The sequence below is a fragment of the Trachypithecus francoisi genome, unplaced genomic scaffold, assembly GCF_009764315.1.
Source record: "Trachypithecus francoisi isolate TF-2019V2 unplaced genomic scaffold, Tfra_2.0 Lachesis_group18, whole genome shotgun sequence".
NCBI classification, from domain to species: Eukaryota; Metazoa; Chordata; class Mammalia; order Primates; family Cercopithecidae; genus Trachypithecus; species Trachypithecus francoisi.
Window position 1 is genome coordinate 5,055,118 of NW_022681463.1, and position 15,672 is coordinate 5,070,789.

The 15,672-nt window shown below is 43.7% G+C and overlaps 1 protein-coding gene across 1 annotated transcript in view; it reads left to right on the plus strand.

Annotated features, from left to right (window-relative positions):
• The window catches only part of COL4A1 (collagen type IV alpha 1 chain), a 155,547-nt gene that overhangs the window by 46,144 nt on the left and 93,731 nt on the right, over positions 1–15,672 (plus strand). The window lies entirely within an intron of this gene.

Here is a 15,672-nt window from a genome sequence, read left to right on the forward strand (position 1 = left end):
TTTATAAATGGGAGTTCCCCTGTGCAAGCTGTCTAACCTGTCGCCATGTAAGATGTGGCTTTGCTCTTCCTTTGTCTTCTGCCATGATTGTGAGGCCTCCCCAGCCACGTGGAACTATGAGTTCATTAAACCTGTTTTCTTTATAAATTATCCAGTCTTGGGTATGTCTTTTTTAGCAGCATGAGAACAGACTAATACAGGTGGCACGGAGCAGAGGTGGCATGAAATAGAAGAATGGCTCCTGACTTCAGAGTGAATGAGAGAGATGTAAGATGAGGTTGCCTGGTAGCATGATCCATGCACAGCAGCCTTCAGAGTAACGGGGATGCAGCTTTACATCCATTACATAAAGAAGAAAGAGCTGTCTGGGAAGTGGATATTTTGGCTGTGGCCCTACTGTGTCATGCGTGTCAGCTGACTAGTCTACCTACAGATTCAACTCTTGCACAAGAACAGATGCAAAGCCCAGAGGAGAAGGTGGCACTTAGCTCCCACTTCCTTTCTTGGTCTGATTTCTGATTAATTGTATTAATTTAATGGCCTATTTCGATTTTAAATTAGAATATTTTATCATGTTGCAAACACCTTCTTAACAATACACTTTTAGTTTCGCTTGTTTTTAATGAACCAAAAAGTCCAAAAACTGGACAGTAAGCTCAGCACAGTGAATTGTTTCAGTAAAGATTCGCTCTGATTTTGAAAAGGAAAATTTGTGTTAAGCCAGTTTCCTGTCTAGTCAGCAGAGTACAACAGAAAGGAAAGATGGACAGCATTAATACCTTCACCTCCTTAGGCTAAAATAAGATTTCCCATCTTGTGTTTTGCTTCACCTAGATTTTGTAGACATGCTTAAAAAAATTTTTTTTAAAGTAGTATTGTTAATGAAATACTTTCAGTTTGTTTTAAATTTGCACAAAGTTTAGAATAAATATGTCCTGACTAGAGAGTGAATCATGCAATTAGTCACTGGACTGAGTGAGTTAGAACCACCTAATTAGGGTCAATGAGCTAAAAAATAAAAATAAAACAATTAAGGCTAGAAGGAAGAGGAGGAAATGGTGGTTCTTTGAAAAACACAAGGTCTGGAGAGTATTGCCTTATAAAGGTAAAATGTGCAAATTAACAAGATGGAAAAAAGCCATTGAGTGTGGTTCTGAAAACTGAGCAAAGGGCACACGCGTCAGAAATGACTTTGGAAGCCAAGGGCCTCCCTCCAGGGACCGGGCGGCCCTGTGTCATCTGAAGTCTTTGCATCCGCGAAGGATGCTGTGGGTTGCTCAGGATTGCCGGTTAATGAGATCCTCAGGTTAAATAAATACTTTGATGACAGATCAGGGCTGCATATGTCTATCATACATGTGTTTTCCGTTTTTAATGCTATGAAATGCAATTAAAGACATCTAATACTAAAACTGTGCTGAACATAATCTTTATTTTTTGAAGATATTTAACGATTTAAGGATTTAAACTATATGTATTGTGGGAACTACAGTGTATCAGCTTCTTTGCATGGTAAGACTACCAAAAGCTCTAGTTAAACTGAAATTGAAGTCAAAGCAACAACCAAAAAGTTAATGTTGTTTATTACCTTATTTATTAAATTATCATTTATATCACCTGGCAATTCCAGATTGACTATTTTTTAATAAAGAAGAGGCACATAGTTGGTGTAAATAGATGGAAATACATTTTCAAATTCAAAATATTTATTACCATTAAAATTTCACTTTATTTTCATATTTATGTATTTATTTTTATTTATTGAAACAAAGTCTCATTCTGTCAGCCAGGCTGGAGTGCAGTGGCACAATCTCAGCTCACTGCAACCTCTGCCTCCTGGGTTCAAGCGATTCTCCTGCCTTAGCCTCCCGAGTAGCTGGGACTATAGGTGTGTGCCACCACGCCTGGCTAATTTTTGTATTTTTTTAGTAGAGACGGGGTTTCACCATATTGGCCAGCCTGGTTTCAAACTCCTGACCTCGTGATCTGCCCACCTCGGCCTCCCAAAGTGCTGGAATTACAGGTGTGAGCCATCGCGCCCAGTTTAAATTACATTTTCTTGAGTGCTGCCTGGTTTGCTTTGGTTCCACGTGACTTCTGCTCATTTATTAAGCTTCACGGTATGTGGTAGCAAAAGGTTTTCTAGAAGTTTCTAGATGTTAACGTGCTTAATACAAGTACTTTGTCTTTAGGAACCATATTTCTGTTTCTGCAAATCGCATAGCTTTGTTGTATTGTATGCACTGTAGGCAATGGGAAAATAAGTATTCAATGAATGTCAGTGAGAAAAGAAAGAAACGAGGGCTATTTGTGTATTACTCATTCAAATGGAAGGACCAGGGACGTGGAACGAATTATATTTTCCATAGTTTATGTATTTCTTATTTATTTTTATAATAAATTATGAATGGCTTAAGGCTGCTAAATATTCTTCTTAGGTTCCTTTGGAAAAGACAATGGTTTCTGAAGTTGTAGCACATTTCTATAGCTACACAGTATTACGCTTGTCAATTAATTAAACCATTTGGTTTCAAGCGGTGCTGGTGAACTCTATTTACGTATTCTCTGTTTTCATGTCTTAAGAGTGAGACTCCACTCTCAGGGTTATAGTGGTTAAGTGTGGTTTGGAAAGGAGGCCTCCACTGGCACTGACCTTGTGCAGTTGACCACGGTGTCTCACAGGGTCCTGGAGAGATAGCTCTTGGCACCCTCTGCCACTGTTCACATACCAATGTATGTCATTGAGGAACCGTGGCTTTGACCAGCAAAAGTTCAACTTTTCTCTGTGGTATACCTCATTTTTTCTTCTTTAACCACCAATGTTGTACTTGTGCTTTTAGGTAGGTCCTTTGGAAGTAGCATTTATGGTTTGCAGAGTAGCATTTTTGGTTTACCAGCCATTATCTTCCATATTCTTATGGAGGATTTTAGTTGCTGTTCTGCTCATATTTGCTCATGACCTTGGAAGGATGTTACATGGAAGTCTCCCAGATGGATCTCTGACCACTTGTCAGATGCAGAGAGGGTTTGACGTGGGATCTCTTCCACATGTTCATTATTCTGTAGGGTTTATTACGTGCAGTTTCTATTTACGTCATGTCTGAGTTTTCAAACCTGGTTTTAAAGATACAAATCAGATAATATTATCCTTAGAAGGTGATGTTTTAAAGAGTGATTTCTTTGGGTTTTGGGAGCTGTGCAGCAGCATTTCAGAATCTGTCATTTATAAATAGTATAAATTCTTCTATTTATTTTTGAAAAGTGGCTTGCAAGTGAGTGCAGTTATGAAAACTACACTTTAGTTTCATTCTGGCTGGCTGGGATTAGTCTAAACATGAAGATTTTTTTAAAGACATGTCTGGTGTCTGACAAAAGAGATGAACAGCTATGATTGCTATCATAGAGAGTGTTTAATAGTCCATCTGTGAAATGGAAGTAATATTAAATTAATCAATAGAATGCATTTGTTGAATGCATAGTGAGTGTGTGGTTAGATTCTACCCCACAGGAAAGAATATCTATTTGTTATCCTTGTTGCTGGAAGTATTAGATGGACACCCCCCTGGCCTGGGGCATGAATAGAGTGTAGCTGGGTTTGAAAGGATGCAAACCCCTCGCCACATGGCCGACCTCTGCATTTCCAGTGACACCTGTAAATACACCAGGACTTCAACCCTCTTTAAACTTCCCAATGTTCCTCAAACTCCCTGTGCATGTTCTCATCTCCATATTTGGTTCCCTTGCTTTCTCTTTCTGGAATTTCCTCCTTTACTTTCCCGGGCACTGACATCCTTCCCGTGGTTCTGGGCTCTGAGGTCCAGTTCACCTGCTCCCTCAAGGACACGTTCACAGTGCCTGCTGGTTCCTGACAGGGCAGCACCACTCAACAAGTGGCCACCCTCCTCTGCTGTCTTCACCTCTTCCTCCCGGGTGTCATCCTCATCCAAAATCATTTTTCCTTCTCTAGCGTCTTGTAGTTTTGTTGCAGTCGTCCTGTGGAGTCATTTAGTTTTTTTGATGTGTTTTTCCCCCTAGACTAGAATATACCAGAAGGTAGAAGCCATGCCCTATTCACCCTGTCACATGGGACCCAGGACAATTCTTGAACATCACGCAGGTTTATTTAGGTGTCCTGTCTCTAGCTGGAGATTTCATGGGGAGGAGGCTGAGATGTTAGATAAGATTTTTAAAAAGTTAGATAAGATTTAATAGATAAGAAGAACGTGAGATATACAGCTTGATTTGTAGAATAAAAATCTTCACATAAAATTTGTCTAATTGACAGTAGAATTACCAGTCAAGAAAATGAGACCTATTACCTTCTCCTGTTATAAGATAAGGTCAGTCACAGTCTTTTCTTTCCTTTGCCTCCTTCCGCCTCCCTTCCTGCCGTCCCCCTTCCCTTCCTTTCCCTCCTTTCCCCCTGTTCCTGGTGACATCACCATCCTTTCAGTGTTCCGCACTAGGAAACCTCCTGTCTTCCCCCCATGACACTGAATTGGTCCTTGAGCCATGACCTGCCTCCCTCCCTTGCACTCTTCTTCTCCTACCTCCCCGCAGCTGCCCTGCTCTCGCTCCCATCCCCAAGGGCGAGGACTTCTTTGCAAGTCTCCTCACTTCCCTTCCCTCCTCATGCTAATCCACTTGACACAAGTCTCACAGATGAATGTCACCAAAATCCAGCGAATGGGATTGGTTTCCCTCATCTCTAAACCTTTAGACCCTCCCCAAGGCCTGCTAGAAAATGAGGTGGAAGCCACTTGGCCTTTCGTGGTCACAGGCAGCTGCCCCACCCGTGTCCTTGCAGCACTCTTGCCTTCAGGCAGCCCTCTGCAGGGCTGAAGCCAACACCTGGGCTGTTCTGCCGGCACACAGACATTCTCCCCGGGAAGTGTGCTCCTGCTGGCTTGTCTGACCACCTTCCTTGTAATGGGCTTAGCATGGTAGGGGCCACAACTTCTCTCCTCTGAGCCAGCAAGCTCCTTGAGAGCACATGTCTAAGTCATCCTTTACCCTCCAGATTGCAAGTACAGTGGCAAGCACATAGTAAGTGCTCAATAAATTGCTACCAAGTGAATAAGAGTAGCAGGTCTGTTCAGTTGCATATTCCCCAGTTCTGGTGGAAAAGGAGGACTTACCTAAGTCTGCCTTTTAGAAGAGGAATTTTTCTATTTAGGACGGGGACACACAGAGAATGGCGGGAGGTCATATAACTTGGGTTACATTCCACATCTCCGCTGGAAGAGATTAGTGATGTCACTCTTCTGGGGGAGAAGATGAGCACAAAATCAGCAATGATTTAAAATATTTAATCGTTTAAGAAAAAAAGTGGTAATACTGCCACCACTGGTTTTTCTAAACTCTGTTTTTGAGATGCATGTCCGTCATGCTTGAAATATTTCACTAGTCACTTAGGCTTTTCATGTTTCCTTTTAAAGTGTGTTACAAACTGTAAGGCTCCTTAAAGGGTCAGCTGGTGGAACGCAGTGGGATAAATAGAACATGGGCGCTGCTGTGTCTTCCTCAGAGCAAAGCCACCCTCCTGCTTCTGTGCTGTGTATCACTTCCAGGGGCAAATGGAGCCTTCAAGATATGCTTCAAAGAGAGTTCAGTTGATGGGAGTACTATCTGCATACTCCCTCTTGCTAGCCGTCCAGTAAACATATGGATCATGGTATTAAGCCAGACCATTTGTTTGGAATTTCTTGCTTAATGTGACAATATGCAGTGCACTTCCTGGACCACAGAGGGACAGACAGCAGCTGTTGGCTAAGTGATCCTCTAGTTTCAAATCTAGACCCAGTTAGGAGTTTCTTCTGAAAGTTGAATGCAGTAAAGGCTGTGGGTGGGGTCAGAGGGCATGGAGTTTTCCATGGGTGGTATCACGCTGGTGCTCAAAAAGTTTTATATTTTGGAGCATTTTGGATTTTGGATTTTGGGGTTAGGAATATTCAACCTGCATTTCTTTTACAAACCTCCTACTCCAGTTAATCATGTTAATGGGCATGAAGACAGCACATTATAGTTTTTATATATACATACATACACACATATACGTATACATATAGTTATATATAAAATACATATATACATATAATTATGTACAGAAACATGCTTTAAAATTAAATGTTATTATAAATTTGGAGATTGTAGATGGAATAGATTAAAATGTAATTTGTTTGGCTGGGAGTGGTGGCTCAAGCCTGTAATTACTTTGGGAGGCCGAGGTGGGTGGATCAGCTGAGGTCAGGTGTGCGAGACCAGCCTGGTCAACATGGCGAAACCACATCTCTACTAAAAATAGAAAAATCAGCCAGGCGTGGTGGCAGGCACCTGTAATCCCAGCTACTTGGGAGGCTGAGACAGGAGAATTGCCTGAACCTGGGAGGGGGAGGTTGCAGTGAGCTAAGATCACGCCACAGCACTCCAGCCTGGTCAACAGAGCGAGACTCCACCTAAAAAAAAAAAAAAGTAATTTATTTATGATTAGGAATTAATAAAGAAGACACTTATACCCAGTTGTTGGAATTTCTGTAAGTCTTCCCGTAAATGTGCTATCCCTTTCCAGATAGCGATTATAGACTCCTTTATCAGAGTCAGTGTTACTGGGACTAAGGAGAATTAAGGCAGAGAAGACTGTGCCTCTGCTGTAAGTCAGGCATGGGTTCAAGGTCTTTATGCTTTCAGGCTGTGCGGCCAAGATCTCAAAAGTTAAACTCCTGTCTGCCTCAGGAATGTGCTGTCTTAATTCTGTGCCGGCTCGCACCTGTGCCTGCCTGGCAGCCTGTTCTCGCCGTCTTTCCCTCATGCTGGGTTCTTCCTAGGTGAACAGCCCTGACTTTTCACAACTTGGCTGAAGTGTGCCCTACTTTGGGGGGTCCCTGAGTCCCCCTCTGGCATGCCTGTGGGTCTCTGCTCAACTCCCTTGCAGCCCATGTTGTACTGTAATTTCACTTTTCCTTATCCGGCTAGCTCACACACTCAGCTCTGTATTCTTAGCATTGGGGGGTGCCTGGCCCGTGCAGGCGTGCAGTAGATGGGAAGTAAATCTCACCACCTGTTAAGAAGAAGATGAATATGACTGGGCACTGCCAGGAGCTATGAAGGAGTGCTGGCACAGGCCTGCTGGTGCTGCCCCTGACCCACCCGCTCACCCTAGTCTTGGGCATGGGGCCTTGGAGCTGTCTTGCGTGCGCTGGGCTTGGGAGTCAGATGTTGAAAGTGAAGGCAGAAGCCCACATGGCTGGTGTAGGCCAGGGTGGCACCAGGGTGTGGACGGAGGAGGCCATGGAAGATGAAAACTGGGAATAGCTGGAAGAACTTCCTGTCCGTCAGCACAGCCGGGAGCTGCACGGTTCTCCAAAGTTGGAAGAAATCGTCCAGCCTCTTTTTTCGTGCCTGGCTGGGTAAAATCTGCTGGTTTTCAAAGGGTGCCTGTAAAATAGGCGTTGGTGGAATGGAGGGGCTAAAGATGAAAGTTACAAAGCACGGGGCAGGGCTGGTGAGAAAAGAATCCAGAGAACTGGGAAGAGTAGCTGTAAGAGTGACAGCTCTATGGGTGGGAGATTTCTCCTCTGGGAGTTTGAGCTTCATGGAGAGAACAAAGTGTCTCTCAAGTCTACACATTTGCCTGGAGCCCACACTTGGTTTGGGAGGGGCTCCGTGGGACCCGGATGCTGGGGCCACGCTGGCCTTGCCCCACGGTGCTAGTACGTCAGGGCAGTGACTCACAAGCACGGGAAGGCTCGTCCCAGGTCATTCCTTCCAACAGAGTTTCCACCCGTGGGTCCCAGCGGACACATACAAAGCCCACCAACTCATTTCACACACAGCCGTCCAGGGAACCACTGTCCCATAGTCTAGTCGTCATCACATCTGCTTGCAGCTGGACGAAGACCAATGACCTGAAGGTGAAGTGCTGGCCTTCATGGTCATTCCCTCCAGACCATCCTATTCCCCAGGCAGGAACATTTAATGTCCACCCCCATTCAGTGGGAGAAAGGGAAGAAAAGACGTGAAAAATTAGTCAACAAAATTGTCTGACGGGGAAAATGAGACCAGAACTGCAGTCACATGTTGATCCTAAGTGAAGCCAAGAAAACACCCTCATTTCCTCAAGGCGTGTGGTTTCTTGGGAGCCTTTCTGCTCTGCAAACTCAGTCTCTAATGAGAAGCAGAATAGAGCATGTACCTCACGTGTACAAATCTTAGTCATGCTACAGCACAGAGAAAGACATGTTACATACTAGAAATTTACTGTTTCTCACATTTTTTGTGCTTTTTTTTTCTTTTTGCCAAGAATGTATCAACTCTTGTTTTCAAATTAGGGCAGACATATTGTGTAACTCTAAACAGTAGTAAGGACTATTTTGTTTCTGTGTGTTCCATTATTAAATGGAACCGAAATATTATTTTATTTAACTAAATTGTCCTTTCAGGGGAGTTAATGATGAAGAATTATTTTCACATCTTTGGGGTCACATCTCTCTTATGTGAGTCAAAACAAAATGATGATGATAATAAGACAAATGTAGATGAAAGCACATTGATTTTGAGTTCTGTGAGAATACGGGAGAAAAGTTAATTTTACCTTTAAAACCACAATACTAAATATATTTTTGGAAGTTGAAAAATGTTGTGCAAATGTAAGCTTTTAAGAAATCATTATTTGTACTGCAACATTTGGCCTATTTTGTTAATAATTTTTAAACGCCATGGACACTTTTTTGGGGAGCTAACTTTTATTGACGTTTAGAAACTTACAGAAATATATCGAAGGTAAAGGGTACAACTCAGTGCATTTTCCCCAAGGTGAGCACGCTAGTGAGCCCAGACTACGGACCAGAGCGTTACCAGAAGGCACGAAGTCCCCTGGGATCCTCCTCTAGTCGTTAGCCCTCAGGAGTAACCAGGATCCAATGTCATCTTCTTAGGCTTTGACTTTTATAGGAATGGAGTCACCCAGTTTGTCTTCTTTTGTGCCTGGTTCGGCTTGCTCGGGGTGCTGTAGCTGGCCTGCCCCGGTTGGCTGGGGACTCCCTTCCGAGAATATACACCATCGTTTCTCAGTCCCTTGACCTGTTTCCAGCTGGGGCAGTTGTGGATACTGCTGCTGTGAACAGCCTTGAGCATGTCCCTTTTTCTCTAATTTTATTGAAATACAACAAAGTGCAAAAATCACAAGCGCACGGCTCGATGAGTTTTTACCCACGTATACACCCATGTAGTCACCGGCCGCAACAAGCAGAGAATGTTTCCTGCACCCCAGAAACCTCCCTTGTCCCCACCTTTGCCACCCCCTCCCCCCAGAAGGGCATCACAACGCGGACTTCTTTTCCCACAGACAGAGGCCCCTGTTCTTAAACTTCGTATGATGGGATCATCAGAGTGTGCTTTCTTTGGAGAAGTTTTAAGGCTCTTTTTTAGGGCATTCCTGGGCCCTGGGGGTCCATGGAGATAGAGAGAGCCATTTCGCAGAACCTCACAGCCACAACGGTTAAAACAAGCATGACACAAGCAGCAGAGGCCAACAGGACAGAAGCTAGGAAGTCCATTCTTCATATACAGTCTGTGAGGTTTCACTATCCAACAAAAGTGTGAGTGCCTGGTGCATCTGTGTGGTTATCTTTTACTCACCACACCAGCATTTTGTGTGTGTGTGTGAATGAAGTGGTATTTAAAGTAATAGAATTGAGGCCGGGTGCGGTGGTTGACACCTGTAATCCCAGGATTTTGGGAGGCTGAGGCGTGTGGATCACTTGAGGCCAGGAGTTCGAGACTAGCCTGGCCAACATGGCAAAACCCTGTCTCTACTAAAAATACAAAAAATTAGCCTGGCATGGTGGCCTGCGCCTGTAGTCCCAGCTACTTAGGAGGCTGAGGCAGGAGAATTGCTTGAACCCAGGAGGCGGAGGTTGCAGTGAGCCGAGATCACACCACTGCCCTCCAGCGACAGAACAAGACTTCGTTTTAGAATTGAAAAGATCAGATCCCGGCAGCACGTGATAAGGGTCAATGTGGTTTTGTCCAAGTTGCCTCAGTTGTAGAAACGTACCAGTGCGTCTCTGCTGTGTGGCCGTGGGGCTTATCCCTGGGAGTGGAATTTCGGGGAAGGAGCCGAGGCCAGGGCCCAGCTTCAGCAGAGGCTGCCAAGCGGCTTCCAGAGGGGTTGGGAATGTTCCGCTTGCAGTCCCGCCGGGAGTGTGTGGGGCCCGCGCCTGCTGCGCACTTTTAATTCTGCCCAAGTAGCCCTAAAATACAGTCTCTGGTCTCCATACATTGATTTAGTTGGGTAGGTAGTTATTTAAAAGACTCCCCGAGGAAGTGCTGCAACCAGGAAGAGCCCTGGACGGCAGTATCACCAGGAAAGTATTTTGACATTTTGCACAGCATAGGGAATGCGAGAAAGAATTTGAAAGATAAGCTGTTTAGACTTGGCAGATCTCCACATGTCCCTATTTGGTGGGATGTGAAACACATAAAAATTGTTAAAGCTGTGATGTTAAAGGTCTATCTTCCATCAAAAGCAGGAAAAAAATCAGAAAATTGAGGACTTCATCCTGTTTAACTCATTCCAAATACGCCTTCATCAGAAGACATGTCCTAGTTAAATTGTATAACACTGCACCCTTCTCCCCTCCCTCCCTCCCTCTCTCTGCCACACACACACACATACACACACACACACACACACACACACGAGTAGCATAGCAGCTGGAGTTCTTCGGTTCAGTTAAAAAGGCATTCTCCTAACAGAGTGAGTGAGCTTTCCTCTTCTTGCATCCTCTCGAATGGAATTCACTTTAATCTTGAGACGAGCGCCCTCTTGGTCTATAGATCCGAGAAAACCAGAAATAGGCTTTATTTCATATTAAAATCATTGACTGCTCTTCCTCCCCTTTCTTCTTTTTCACTCATACTGTGTATTGTAAAATCTTTGTGTATTTTAAGAACTTAATATACTTTATAACATTAATACTGATGGTAGATCTCTGAATATCTTAATTGGAGCATGAAAGAAAAGTTTCACAGTATTAATTATTTTAACATATCCTGAAAAGTTTAAGAGACTTTCGGAGAATATAAAAGATATTTGGTTTAGGGATTACTTTGTAGTACCTTTGCATTCCTTTCATATTGTATTTTTTATTTTCGTTTAAAGTTGATCTCTGCTATTGGAGTTATGCGTGCGTGTGTGTGTCTGACAGAGTCCATTGGGGACTATTATTATTATTTTCTTTCCTGTTTCCAACACAGTTAGTTCAGCTTCCATTTGGAGACAACTTCTTATACTCTGTAGGCCACATGGTCTACGGGGAAGAGGCTAAAAGGACTTTCAAAAGTGACTTGGTTTTCATGAAGTTTGTCTACAGTTGTAGGAGCATAAATAATAAATTCACCCCCAACTCCAAGAGCTTGCTGGGGTCCTTTTCTTCTGCATTGGTCTGGGGTACCTGTGTTGCTGTTGTCCGTGGCTGGTCTACTTCTATGAGAGAGACCGAGACCCCCACCTTTCTTTCCTTTGAGAACTCCCAGCCATATTCCCCGTCTTCCAAGTGGAGACTGCCTTCGTGACCCACTTTCGTCCTCATGACCATTTGGGTTAAGTGTGTGCCTCACAGGCAGACAACACAGGCATTGCTCCAGGATCTTGAAACTCATTGACCCTAGAACATCAATGAGGGGAAAACCAGGAAGAGGACGAGTACCGCACAGAATGTACCAGTAATTCCTGTTCTGGAATCTGAAACAGATGGGATGGGAACTCATCTGTGGGGTCATCCAGACATGGGGAGAATGCAGAGTCCTCATACAGGCCCTGAGATGTGCAGCCATCAGGGGGCCGGTGGAGTCCACCAGTCTGCATATAGCTTTAGATTTTTCTGGGAGTCCAGATACAAGATGTAATTCCTCAGGAAATGATGAAATGGTGACATAGCTTTTCACATGTCAGGTCACCAATGTAATTGTGAACCTGGGTAACCTGCATTATTTATGTACCCCTTTTAAACATAGTAATTTACAACAGAGAATTAAGACTTGCATTATTTAAGGCTTTTATTTTAATTCACTATTTCAAGCTTATACATTACACCTGAGTAAAAGGGGTACTCAGGTCATCTTTTGTACTTTTTTTTTTTCTTTTTAGCAGTGAACCCTTGAATTGCAGCTAAAATACCTTGATATGCCAGGGTGAAACCCAGCACGGGCCCTTATATAACAGAAAGGACCAGAAGAGTGATATTTCAAAACAGATTTTATTTAACAAAGTAAACATACATCTTAGGATATTTGTTTATCATTCTTGTCATTCTAAAGGCTAGTTTTTTTTTTTTTTTCTTTTGTTTTTAACAAAACCATTTACATAAAATGCTAGGCCACCCAGAATGTGACACAAAAATCATGGTCTTAGGCATCTTTTGTTCTGAAAAGTTGACCCTAATTTAGATATTTCTGGAATGATCAATTTTTTAGAATTGCCTTCTGGGGCCAGAATTGATAATAAAGTTCCCTACACAAATAAAGCCATACATGTTTTTGGTCTGGGATTAAAAATAATACTTGCTTATGAAAAAGTGTAAGGTGGTGGGGGAAGGCCGGGGGTCAGGGATCAGTCCTTTCTCATCTCTGATTTTCCTCAGTGTTCGTTAGTACCTGAAGTGGTCCCCAGGGTAAAACTACCCACCCGCCTGTCACCGGCACCTGCCGGGGGTGTTTCTGTACCAAAAGCACAAGAAGCTTCTTGACCCCCGCGTCCACAGTCACAGCCCTGCAGCCTCTTATCTGCAGTCCCAGGCAATGGAGGCGTTCACGGATAGCTTAAGGGCACAGTTCCAGGAAATTCACTTTTATAACCTCCCTCAAACTGCAGAAAGATGAACTTCTGAGATTTTATCAACGTTTTGGAAAACTCCAGATCACCACATAGCCATGTTCAGCTTCAATCCCTTGAATCCCAGCTTAATCTGCTCTCTCCCAGAAAGCAGCAATTGACTCACAAGTCGAAAATCCACACTGCTTCAGGCTGGGGTTGAGTTTCTGCCAGCTAAGCCCAGATGACTGCTGGACATTTCCTAAATGGACTCAGCAGATACATGAGACTTAGCCTGGTGGGTTTTCCTTTTGATATCTGTAAGAGGGGGATGAAACACAGCAGAGTTTAAAGAACAGAGATGTGTTTCTGAACTTGGCTCAAACGCAAACAGGTTGTAGGCACTGGTATAATCCCAGCAAAGAGGCTGTCCCGGAACCCCAGGGACTTGGAGATGACCTGGGGATGGAATAGCTGGTCTGGACAGCTCCAGGTGCCAGGTACCAGCGCACTCCCCAGAGTCTCCGGCTCTTCCCTGGCTACTCTGTGATGTGGGGCAGTCAGGCAGTCATTGCCGAGTTCCCTGTTTGGGGCTTTATTGCACAGCGCAGTTGTGCACGAACGCACTGTGAGTTGAGGTGCGCGGTGCCACTGGATTTCCATCTACAGTTGTTATTTAAGGTTGCTTACATGGGCAACACCAGTAACAGCACCAAGAATACAACCGTAATTGGGTCCTGATTTCATCAATTCTAAGATGTGCATTTGTTAATGTTTTAACAACTCTGAAATTGGGATAGATCTAACAACTGATAATGTGTCATTGTTTAATTAGTGCCATTCTTTATTTCTTAGTATGGGTTTTACAGTTGATGTCATCTTAGATGGAACACAGCTCACATCAGGCTCAGTGCTACGGGAGCCCGGTGTGAGCTGCAGGTAGGGCTGCCCCCGAAGCCCTCAGGGGGTACCGCGGAGACACGGGAGTAAACAAGGAGAAACGTGATAAGCCTGACAGTAGAGACATGCAGTCAGCTTTTTGCAGGAGCCATGTAGGGAGCAGGTGACCCTCAGCTGGGGATCAGACACATGGCAGTGCTGGCTGAGTTAGGGACCTCTGGTGAGGTCTCTCAGTACTAGTATTTGTCCATTTTGGAAGAACGTCCTGGAGCACAGGTTATAGATTGTTCGCCTCATCTCTTTGGATGCCTCTGAGTGGTCACCACAACCCAGATTATGAAGCAAATCTGTGCACATGGATTGATTTAAAATGTTGGGAGGTTATGAGAGTGTAGGCTGAAAATTGCCTAAAATGTGAGTCAGAGAAAAACACAGACCCATCATCTCGAGTTTGCTTGGTCTGCTGTCAGCTGTTCCCTTTTCCAAAATATAAAATTGAGAACAGCTTACTGTCTTGGAGGCACTTGTTCAGATTTAGCTTTACAAAATAAATATCTCCAGATGTGATTGTTTTATGCAGAAGTCTCCATGGCAATGCAGCTGAGGCTGGGATATGTTGTTAAAAATATACACTTTGCATGATCACAATACTATTAGTGGCATGATTTTATTTTCAGGAAATGACAATCACCTGAAGTGGAATATAAGTAAACATTTTATATCAGACTTAAAGCAGAGCCTCTAATAAAGCTTATTAACCCGATTATTCATCTCATACCTCTTTACATTCTGTCCACAATACCTGTGTCTGTCATGGCTTAAAACTGGGATTCTTCTAAGGAAATTGCAAATGCGTGTATGTACCGACATATTTCTGTCTTTTCATGTGATGGCAATTTTGCATAACGGAAGTTGAAATTGGGTTCTAATTTCCACTTTGTCCTAGCATGTTATAATAAGCCTTCTAATTCAGTTTCCACATCTGTAAATGGGGATGGCACTACCCATCTTGAAATGATTGTTATGATCATTAAATAGGATGATAGCTGACTGTGTGTGGCACCTGATAGGTGTTTGAACACATGGTAGCTCACTTCCTCTCCAGCTTTTATCGCATGCTTGGATTCATGTCCTTGCATTTTTAACATTAAATTTTATGTTGGAAGTGACCTACAGGCTGGACACTGTGGCTCATGCCTATAATCCCAGCACTTTGGGAGACTGAGGCAGGTGGATCACCTGAGGTCAGGAGTTTGAGACCAGCCTGGTCAACATGATGAAACACCATCTCTACTAAAAATACAAAAAGTTAGCTGGGTGTGGTGGCGGGTGCCTGTACTACCAGCTACTTAGGATGCTGAAGAAGGAGAATCACTTGAACCCGGGAGGTGGAGGTTGCAGTGAGCCGAGATCACGCCATTGCACTCCAGCCTGGGCAACAAAAGCAACACTTTGTCTCAAAAAAAAAGTGAACTACAAGAATATTTTGTTGTTGACTGTTCTTTAATGGGACATTCAAGCTTTAAGTGAATTCAAAAAGGAGTTAAGATTTGGGCTTAAAAATCAGCTCATTCCTTTATTCTGTCTCTGTACAAACTTTTTTTGTATGCCCGTGTGCCCTTGGGACCGCGCCATTGGGAGCCCTCAGCCTCCCATGGTCTTAGGTCTGACACCTCTAAATAAGAAGGACGACATTTTGGTAGCTTTGCAAATAGGGGTGGTGCCCTGTTAAACTAATCCCCGGGGGAGCCAACTTCAAATAGAAATTAACAAAGGACAAAAAGTATAGGTGACATTGTTCACTTTTTGGACTGAGTAACACTTTGATTTGTTCTACTCAAGGATCTTTGTTTTGTCTCTTTGGGCCGGGGATCTGCACCCTAAGTGGAACGGCATGACGGCCCCATGAAAACCAGTGCAGATAAGACTGTGTCCGAAGGACAGGGCGGGCTTCGCTTAGA